This window comes from Ips typographus, linkage group LG3 (genome assembly GCF_016097725.1).
Source record: "Ips typographus isolate SLU linkage group LG3, UJ_Ityp_2.0, whole genome shotgun sequence".
Taxonomy (NCBI): Eukaryota; Metazoa; Arthropoda; class Insecta; order Coleoptera; family Curculionidae; genus Ips; species Ips typographus.
The window spans coordinates 9,928,890-9,940,440 of record NC_138424.1 but is presented as its reverse complement, the minus strand read 5'-3'; positions in this window follow the sequence as shown (position 1 = coordinate 9,940,440).

Here is an 11,551-nt window from a genome sequence, read left to right as displayed (position 1 = left end):
TGTTCTTACGGTTAAAATACAATCCTCGCAGTCACATGACCATATTTCAGGTTAAGTTGTTGTTCTAAAAAGGTCATGTGACAATTTTTACGATTGAAAGGAATTTCTGAAGGTCACATGAATGTGTTTACCTATCAAATTTACCTACAAAGGTCACATGACTATTTTCAAGCGTCGAATGGAATTTTGAAGGTCTTATTCCTGTTTCCCCGAGACTTCTAAGTCGATTTTAAGTACAACTTTTGATAAGTTGGGGAGGTTGAATGTGGCAGGTCAGGTGCAAACTAACAAAGTCTAAGCTAAACTTATCTAAGCTGTCCTTAAACTCAACTTAGCCAATGTGGGGGAAACAGGCATTATTTACATTTTTTAAGGATCAAATAGCATGCTTGCAGTCACGTGACCATATTTCAGGTCAAAATGTTGTTTGTGAAGGTCACGTGACTGTTTTTATTCATCAAATTTAATTGCGTAGCTCACGTGACTATTTTCAAGCGACGAATGGCATCTTGAAGTTCAATTGACTCTTCTTACAGTTTAAATAGAATCATTGCTCTCATGTGACAATATTGAAAGTCACAATATGGTTTTCTATGTAAAGTGACCAATTTAACGATTAAAAAGAATTTCTAAAGGTCACGTGACTATTTTCAAGCATTATATGGAAGCTTCAAGGTCACGTGACTTTTGTTGTAACTTTTGTTTTATCTGCAAGTTTAAAAATGTACACTTTTAGTAACGTGGCCATATTGAGGGTCAAAATGGTGTTCTGAAGATCACGTGATTATTTTTGCGATTGATAGATAATTCTGAACATTGCGTGACTGTTTTCAAAGTCAAAATAGCATTCTTAACGTCACGTTACCATTTTTACGACTAAAAGGATGCTTAAGAAAGTCCCGTGATTGTTTTTATTTATCAAATTCAGTTTCAAAGGTCACAAGACTATTTTCAATAGTCATACGGAATTTTGAACGTCACTTGACTCTTCTTACGGTTAAAATACAATTCGCGCAGTCACGTGACCATATTTCAGGTTAAGTTGTTGTTCTAAAAAGCTCTTGTGCCTATTTTTACGACTGAAAGGAATTTCTGAAAGTACAAAAGTCACATGATTTTCAAGCGTCGAATGGAAACTTGAAGGTCTTATTCCTGTTTCCCCGAGACTTTTAAGTCGATTTTAAGTACAACTTTAGAGAAGTTGAGGTTTGAATGTGATAGATCAGGTGCAAAATAACAAAGTCTAAACTAAACTTATCTAAGCTGTCCTTAAACTTAACTTATGTTGGGGAAACAGGCATTATTGACACTTTTTAAGGTTCAAATAGCATGCTTGCAGTCATGTGGCTATACTTAAGGTCAAAATGTTGTTCTGAAGGTCACGTGATTGTTTTCAACTATGAGATTTATTTATAAAGGTCACGTGACTTGTTATATTTTAATTTTAGTTTTTTTGTATATGCAAATTTTTAAGTTGAACGGTCTTCAAATCTTTTTTTAATGTTCATCCCTTAACAAGCTCGGCCCTTTGATATGATACTACGGTACTGGTTAATACATCCTAATCTTGTTTTAAGGAATAAGGCCAGAGCACAGTAACCTTTAATGTGTTTTGTGGCCTTTCTTGGGAGGACCACACACGTCCAAAAGGAATATTTGTCTTAATAAGAACATCTAGGGAATGACTTTAGATATTATGAGCTAAAATCTTTTAGATTAAAAACCTAAAAAGCTTTATATCAATGGAAATTTAATGGATAACATCTACAATAAAATCCGACAAGACTATCCGTTAAAACTGTCATTAAGCCTGGCCTTTTGCAAGGTCACGGGACAAAATGATCAATCCGAACGACAAGGTCAGAGTGCCCTTTATAGCTAATTGATGCTACAGTCAGTCAGCTGCATGACTAATTTCGAGCACAATGGCCGCGTTCCCATTTCGGCAAATCCGTCTTATAAATAATGTTAATCGAAAGTGACGTAGGACAGATTAAGGCCGGCATGTTTGAGGTGCTTTAATAATTACTTCTTAAGGAAAGTGGTTGGCTGATTAGATTTTGGACCAATTAAATATTACAATCAATTCGATTGGATCTTAACGAACCAGCGTTGTTAATGAACGTGGGATGCAAAATTATCTGGAAAGTCTTTTTGTCTGTGAGGTTTTCCAGTGACAAATTGCAACCAACCCTCGCAACTAAATTAAATTGCCACCAAAGTAACTAAGTCAGAACAATAATTTAATTACATAGAAGAAAAGGTTTGAGAACCTTAGATACTTTAATATAATATTATTAGTCCCACACAATTTTTATGAATGCGAAAATAATCAAAAACCCAAACTTTTTTATTTTGTCCTCACCGACCAATTTTCCTTCTTTAATCTTCAAGAGACTGCGAAGACTAGAGGATTATTATACTCTATGAAAAGCCCCTTCATTTATAAGGGCAGTTTTTCAACTTTTTAATACAAGCTGACGGTTTTTTTCAATCAATTTTTCAGAAAAGCGACAGTAAATAAAGGTGACAGCTAATCCATTAACTTGTCGCCCGCAAAACTCTCAATACTCCATTGAATTGCGTCAGAGAAAGTTTAAAATTTTTGGTTTTCTGATTACTCTTTCAAATGTTTATTAGTAGGGAATGATGAGGGAAAACACGCGACCAATTATTTTCAAATGTCAGATTATCTTCTAAAAAAATAAACAAACATTTTTGTACTGTTCTATCAATAGTTAACAGGGGTCCCCTACGTACAGATCATGCATAAAGCACGAGAAGAAGAACAAGAAGAATGTTCTGCCATCACTCAAAAGTTTTTCATTTCATGAGCGATTATTACAATTTACGAACTATTCGGAGGTAATATCCCTAGTGCATTTAATTTATCCGGAAAAATTCGGAAAAACGAGTTTCTAAGTATTATATATTTGTTTTTACAATAGCATGAGCAAGAATGGTTTTAAAAATCATCCGAGTCGAAGACGAGGATTTTTAAAGCCACTCTCCCTTATGCTATTATTTGTTAAAACAAATTACTTAGAAACGAGTATTCCAATTTTTCCACAGGAAAAATTAGATGCACGAGGGATATTTGGTAAGATTATTTCCTGAGTTAAATAAACATTTTATTTTAATTAAAACAATAAGAAAAATAATTAATAAGAACAATAACTTTGAAGCTAGAAAGGGTAACACTATTCTTTATGTTGTTGTGAGGAGTGTGCAATTTTTTTGATTTTTTTTTCCGGAAAAACTGCTGACAGCTAAGTTGACAGTTGTTGACAAGTGATTTTTCCACTTAAAATTTACATTTGTTATACTAATTCTTGATAGCGATTGGTCAAAATTGATAGGAAGGAAATAATCACCCAAAAAGTCAATATTTTAATACTACTTCTGCCTTGTGGTTTCCAACCGACATATTTTTTTTAGAAAACGTTGCAGCTGTCAGGTCATAAAACATCCTGACTATGGTTTGAGTTCATTACTAACTTAACACTTTCAAATTAACTTGGGACGTGAAATGTATCCCTCGTCAAGCTGGTTTAGACAACATCGTGCATAGACCGGAGATTTAAATTATTAAAGGAAACTCATATAGGGAAATGTGTGTGGAAAGTGATAAGTTAGTTGGAAAAGTATGTTTGTAATCTAGATGTGAAAGTTTTAGCAAACTGAAAAGATCTTTTAGGGATGTTCGTTGAGTTTCAGGATTTTAGAGGGTCAGTAAATTCAAAAAGTTTGTTAATTTCATATAATATACAGAGTATTACTCCAATTCATTAGGTTGTAGATTATTTGGATAAATAGTCCATGAATAATGATATTTTCTAACACTCACGAACGACTCCTAAGTACTACAGTTCTGTATTAGTTTCAACCAAACTAATAAAAAAAATTGAATGTCTAAACCAAAAAAAAAATCAAATTAAATATCTTTTAATAAATAGGTACTACTTTAATAATTTATTAAATACTGAAACTATCGTATAATCTTTAATAAAATACGAAAGGAAGGAAATGACAAACAGTCTTCTCCACAATACTTTATTATGACCTTAGATGGTAAGGTCTGCTCAACAAGTTTCGGTCACATAAATGACCATCTTCAGGAGCGACTCCACTGAAAGAATATGGACTACTACTTCTTTCTTTAATAAAATGATTAAGTATTAAATTGCAACTTTTCTCTGTAACTATCATTTAATAAGAAAGGAACAAAGGAAACACAGTTTTAAAGAACACAATTTTTTTGAAGAAAAAAGAAATTTGAGCGTTTCTAAGCATTTAGCCCAGCTCATTTCAACTTATTCTTCGGCTCTTCCTTTCTGACGCTTAAAGATCTTAATTCTTCTTTAGAAGGTGTTTGGCTTTTGAAATTATTCATTCTCTCTCAAAATTTCTGGAAAATTATCCACCTCAGTTATTTCAACACAATCTTCCACTTCTTTTCTAATGATAATAGAATCTAATTTGTTTTTAAAACGTGTTTGGCGTTTAAAATCGGTCATTCCACCTTCTTTCAAAATTTCTGGGCAATCAGTCAGCTCAATTATTTCAACACAGTTTTCTCCTCTTCTTTTCTGACACGAATAGAATGTAATTCTTATTTAAAACATGTGTGGCTATAAAATCCATCGCTCAATCTTCTTTAAACATTTCTGGGCATTTACCTAGCTCAATTGTTTCAACATATTCTTCCGCTCTTATTTTCTAACGCTTAAAAAGAACTTAAACTTTCTTTAGAACGCGTTTGGCTTTTAAAATCGATTGCTCATTCTTCTTCTAAACTTTCTGAGCAATTAGTCAACACAATTTTCCTTTCTTCTTTTCTAGCACGAATAGAAACTTTTATCTAAAACATATTACACATTTTACATAAGTTTAAAATCTCAAAATCACTCAGTCTTCTTTAAAAATGTGTGTGCATTTATCCAGCTCAATTGTTTCAAAATTTTCTTCTTCTGCTCTCTTTTTCTGACGCTCAAAAATTGGTCTTTCAATTTCTGGGCACTTTGCCAGTCCATTTATTTAACACAATCTTCTGTTCTTCTTTTATTACACGAATAGAATGTAATTTTTATCTAAAACTTTAAAATCTATCACTCAGTCTTCTTTTAATAGCCATCTCAACTATATCAACGTATTCTTCCGCTCTTCTTTTCTGAAGCTCAAAGAACATCATTTTTCCTTAAAATGTGTTAGACTGTTAAACCGGTCATCAGACTTCTTTAAAAATTTCTGAGCAATTAACCAACTTAATAATTTCAAAACAATCTTCCGCTTTTCTTTTCTGATACTAAACGAACCTAATTCTTCTTAAGAATTTGTATGGCTTTAAAATCGATCAGTTAGTCTTCTTATTGAAAATGTTTGGGCAATTAACTGGCTCAATTATTTAAATATATTTTACCGCTTTTCTTTATTAACACGATTATTTATTTTTTCTTTCATACATGTTTGGCTTTAAAATCTAACATCTCTTTCAAAATTTCAACATACTCTTCCAACTTTTCCTGCTTTTCTGATGCTGAATTAACTAAATTCTTCTTTAAAATATTTTAGGATTTTAAAATCGGTTATCCAAGCAAAGATAACAAAGTTTAATTTTATTTTGTTATTTTAAGATATTTAGGTACTGAATTTGTGTGGATATTGTAAATTTGGCTTGGAAATTTTAAAATTTTACATAAAAAGTGTTAAAAACTGAAATTATTCTGAGTAAACAATATAATTAACCAAGTCTGCAATACTAGCAATAAAATTGATTTGGACTACTCTTTGATTTTCTGAAATATTTATAAATTCAATGTGTAATTAATTATAATAGTGTGATAGCGTATCTAATCCAGGTTTTTTGGTTTCTTTACAACAAACATACATAGAAGATGCTAATTTTGTGATAAAGATAAAGGAGAAAGTAAAGATTTAGATATTGACAAAAAATAGCCGATCTTTTAGGGAGGAGTATAAGAATTTGTTGAAATGTGACTAATCCTGCTAACCTAACCTAATTCAAACATCTTTAATTAAACTAAAGCACACATCGCTGTATTTTTGTTCTGACACGTTCGCACTTATCCCTCATTCCCATTCTTTGCATTTGCCAGCATTAACCAAATAGCGGAACTCAAACATCCACAACGTTATTGAAGCGAAGTTGATCGAATAAACAGTAGAGTTAGTGATACGCTTCGTTTCCACACAATTGCCTTTATTCGCGGCAAATTTCCGCTTTCATGTATCGCATTCCATTGTGCACGAAAATTGCCTTCTCCATTATCTCATAGTGCTTGCAGGAATTTAATTAGGCGCCTAATTTGCTTCCTGTCGCCCTGTAATCATCTAAAACGAGTCGGACCCAAAAAATTCATTATTCCAGTGTTGTTTTTATAATTTAATCCCACCTGCACAGTTGAAGAGTTTTTTTGACAGGATCCAGAACATCCGGGGTTTAATTCGATTGTCTAACATCGCTTTGATCTAATTGAGTAATTAAATTAAGCCTCCGATCCTGCTGGGGTGCTCTTCTAATCATGGATTTATTTCAGCCTGGTGTAACCTTAGTCTAGCCAGACAAATGTTCTTATTTCATTAAGTTTAGGAGTTTATTAATAGCACAATCAACATTGTAACACAGATTGGAAGGTAATTAATATTTCGACGTCCTTATCAATATTAATCCCTCAAAGCTCGACCGAGAGAAACTTTTAATTAGCTGGAGAAGAGTTTCAACGAGTTTCAACGTCTCTCTTATCGACGTTTTCTTGCTCAGTTTTGATTGTCTCTAAACCCCTTTATGTTTAAAGTTGGCTCAATCTAGGAATTATTGTCAGTCCTTTTCACACTCAATCGAGGGATTTTTGTTAGAATGAAAAACGAGGACGTTGAAGTTTTAAAGTAAATTGTGATGGTAAAAGAGGTGGTAAAGAATTTATAATAAGCCAATTCGAGAGGACGAAAGCAAAGTTTTATCTAAAATTAGCTTTTAATTTAAATATGTCAATAAGTGAAGTTTGTATTTTTCTGTTGGGTATTATGGATTATCAGAAAAATGCTAAATTTTTTTATTTTGGTAAAAAAAATATTTATTGTAAAAATATGTGGGTTTTTTGATTAATCTTTTTGAACTGAATGAAGTGCTATTTTACCACAATTATCCATTAAGGCAAATGTTGATTTTACTAATAAGACATAATTTAGCTCAAAATAAGGTAACTAACTACCAGGCATCCAACCTGTTAAGTTTAATTTATCGTGATTGTTGTGTTGTTTACCAGTATATGTAAGGTTACTCACAAATATTGTTCACTGTTAAAGCCCAACTCATAATATTTCAATGCAGTTATATTACAAATGCTCCAAACTATTTAAACTCTTCTCGAACCTGACTACTTTAATCCAATTACCTCAGTTAAACCAGTAAAGTGTAAAATTGCTTCCATATACTCACGTAAACGAGAAGGTATGTAGTGTTTTAAGCTGCGAATTAAGCTTTTGTTCTGTATCGTCACCTTAAGAGGCTCCGAATAATAGAGAAAAGAGAATTAAAGTGAGCATTGCGGTCTCAATTTTAGTTTCCTTTCAAAGCGAGATCCATCTATAATAAGCTTATCTTAATGAAGTTTCTGAACTAAGCTACGGTGGCGATAAGTTTCGAGTTTTAGGACGCTTTTGTTCTGTCTAGTGACAATGCGATTAATGATCAGGTTTTGTTTAATGTTTTAGTAAAATTTTATTAACAAACTTACTTATAACTAACACTCTAAAAGTAAATCTGCATGTGAACTATTTGCGTAAATCATAGCACTGTTCGGAGTTTTTGATTGATCACAAACTACCTACCTAACTTCTGGTATTTCTAGAGTTTGAATCTGAAAATATAAAAGCAAAGTAATAGTTAACTAAAATCTATAAAAGTAAGCATAAAGAGACGTTTTGACTGAGTGGGTGAAAAACGAAAAAAAAACCACTATACAAACGAGCAGCTTTCGGTTCCTGTGGTGGTCTATCGGGTTAAAAATGTGGATTCCTCAAATGCAAATCCGAAGAGCCCATTTATTTGACTGAGCGCGTACATACACAAAGAGGGATTTTTCCTAAAGATAGGGAGGATGTCGGCCAATTTTTGTTGTAGCCAGATTTATAAGCTCGTGTGTTTTTGGGGCCTCGGATTGAGTTATTTAACGGATTACTTGACAGTTTGTTTAGGTAGATTTAGGTGCTGTCACGGACAATGAGGTTTTTTGCATGGCAAATGGACAGACGATTCTGAATTTCAAATTTTTTTTCTAATAATGATTGATTAGGTTAGAGACTAGGCAACTCTCAGTTTGTTGGTATAAAACTATATTGAATTCATAAGGTTAGACTTATTTTGAATCAGATTGAAAAAAAAAAACTAAATGTTGCAGTTGTAAATCATGGTATGACTTTAAGTATTCAGCTCAATATCTGAAAAGTTCTTAATTAGCACATTTTACAACAACAGAGACATAAATATTAACTCGCCTCATTTTTCTAGAGAGGAAAATAGTCTTCATTCCATTTTGGTATTCAAACTGCATTCACTTCGACTTACAATGTTTACTCTATGTCAAGGGTATATTTTAAATCTTCTGCTCTGGCTGTTTCATCAATAAAAGATTCTTAAAGCTGAAAGAACAATACAGAAATTGAAATACAAATCAATTCCAGTATCGGTAAATATTTTTTTAAGTTTTATCTGCTTTAGGTAATATACAGAAAATACCTTGTTTTCAAGTTAATATATTTTTTAATATTACTGAAAGATGAAAGTATGCAGTTTGACAATTTAAGATTGCTTATTACATTTTTATAATTGAAAAGTATATTACTTGTGGGTAATTAATTAAAATCTCTGTATCAGAATTACAAAAAATAATTATTTCTATTACTTATACAAATAAATAAACGTTTCCATAGTTTATTCGAAACTATTTGAAATTCAATAATTTTTATAAGTTTGTAGTTATTTATTAATTAATAAACTGACTTCTATCATTTTTCTTAAGTGTTCAGTACAAAGACAGATTTTCTCATAACTTTTTAGGTACAACCGAAAACTGTAATTTGCAGCTTACTTTTCCTAATCTCTTTTGTTGATTAACGGGAAATTATTGACAAACGGATATAATTTACGCGAGATCTTTACGAACCAAAAATCGATTTTCTCGGTTGTCGCCTTTTCCAGTTTGATGGCGCCACCATACGTTTTCCACGTAAATCAATTTAAACACATTGATTAACGGAAAAGGAAAACACAAAAAATTAGAAACAGCAGGATAAGTAAAATGCAACGTTGATTATGAGTAACTACAGTCTGTTAAAGATAAGGTTACAGTGACGTCAAATGTATGATTGACACTGGCTTTCTGGTTTTGCTTATGTTTTTTCGCATTTTTTTTTCTTTACTGCGTCATAGAAATTATAGAAAGAACCTTATACTTTTAAGTCTGTTCATTAGTCTGTAATACATTTCGTATTTTCTGTATTTGTTTCTAGAAAACTAATTTCTTAATTATTGTCATTTGTAATCTTTTGAATTTTTGTTTATTCAATAATATTTAGTCTCTGAATGACGCTATTTTGAAGATTTTGATCACGTGACTTTGTAATTTTTTTTTAGTTTTTGAAGCTTAGTTTTTTTACGTCAATTAGGACACATTTTTTCAAAACACGTGATTTTATTTAAATTTTGCTTGTTAAATGTTGATTTTACTAAAAACAATTCTTGAGGTTTCTAATCAAAGCTTTCAACTTGTAGATGATCTATAAATACAATTATTATTAACATAAACATTGACAAGTCAATTTTACATTGATGCCGAAATACCATATGGAATTTTCTATAACTATTGACTTCTTGAGTTTAATATTTTGTGAAATTTTGCTTTTTTTAGACTCCAGAAAAGACTTGAAAGAACTCTTTTTATGTCCAAACAATGTTTCTTCTAATACCAGAACAATTGATTACATAAATAAATAAAAAAAACGGTATACATGTAAGTCAAACTAAAATTAATTCAAAAGTCAAAAAATGTATTCAAAAAAATGTGATCCAATTGAAAGATTTTATCAAACCATGTGATTACTATGATTTAAAACAGAAAACTTTGCCGTCATTTAGTTATTTCATGAAATCATATTATTTTACTTGCTAGTTTTAGTTGGGCTTCTTTCTGTAAAGGTAATAATAAAAAAGGGACAAAAGCTGAAATCTCTCTTAATTTGTCATTTAAAATTCTTTAAGTAAAGAGTAAAACTATTATAAATATAAATTTTTCAAGCAAATGTAGGTTTTCCTAAGAATTTCAGAGAAAACTCATGACTGCCTAAAACTGATTCTCGTTGGCTATTATTAATGGAAATTACATTTGTTATCGTATCACTCATTTGAGGACTATTACAAGTGTGTGCAAATTATCATATTATCCTGGTTGATGGTCATCTGATGGCACAGAAGCTGAACTAACACAGCCTCGTTATTCCAGAGATAAGCGTCAATACGCTTTAACAGAGGAGAAATAACATTACATGCTAGTCAATGTTCGTAATAGCATTTATGGTCTGATAATCACACAAAACGATTTACAAGTTCAGAAACCAGTTAATAGCCTTATTACGCGTATTAAATATTTCTCAGGGTGGTTCAGTAAAAAGCGTATGCTACGTGCAAGAAATATTTATCCTTAGTGAACCGGTTTCGGCCCTTTAGGCCATCATCAACACTCTAATCTGTCGAGAGAGAAACAAGGGACAGCTCAAAGAGGTATGCTTGCTGTTGAAAGTTGGAAAAAGAAGAAATGAAATACCAATGTTACTCACTCGTCAAATTGAGGCCGATCCACCGGAGACCACTACGCAATCAGTCACCGAACACATGTCCAGGGCCGCAGGACAGGACGTCCACAAAATTCAGAATTATACTTAATCTAAGATTACACAACACAGATACAGCACCGTATGTTTGTTAAAATTTAGATTAGAGTGCTGATGATGGCCTAAAGGGCCGAAACCGGTTCACTAAGGATAAATAAAATTTGCACGTAGCATACGTTTTTTTACTGAACCACCCTGTGTTCTTTACCGTGCACACTTGGCATTATTCGCAAAGTTAAATATTTTTATCTATCTCAAGGAAAAACTTTTAATTTTTTTCTGTTTGCCTGATTTTATTTCTCCTTGATCTTCATAAAATTACATTTAGGATTTGTATTTATCCTTGTGCTGGTTAATCTAAACTTAACTTACTAGACCTTCACGACCATACCAACCTTGGAAGATAAAACACAATTTCCGGGCGCCTTACAAACTAAAGTTTAGGAACTTTATTGATAATAACACTTATCTTCTTTAATATCATCCGCACCACTCGCTTTTTTAATGAAAATAAGAACATAAATTTTCTTGGTAATAATCAGTAGCGAGACAACATAAATTCACCTCCGCAAACCTCTTTTCCGACATCGCACGATCCAGTTCGCCATTCATGCCCATTCTGGAAATCTCTTCCATGGGCGGT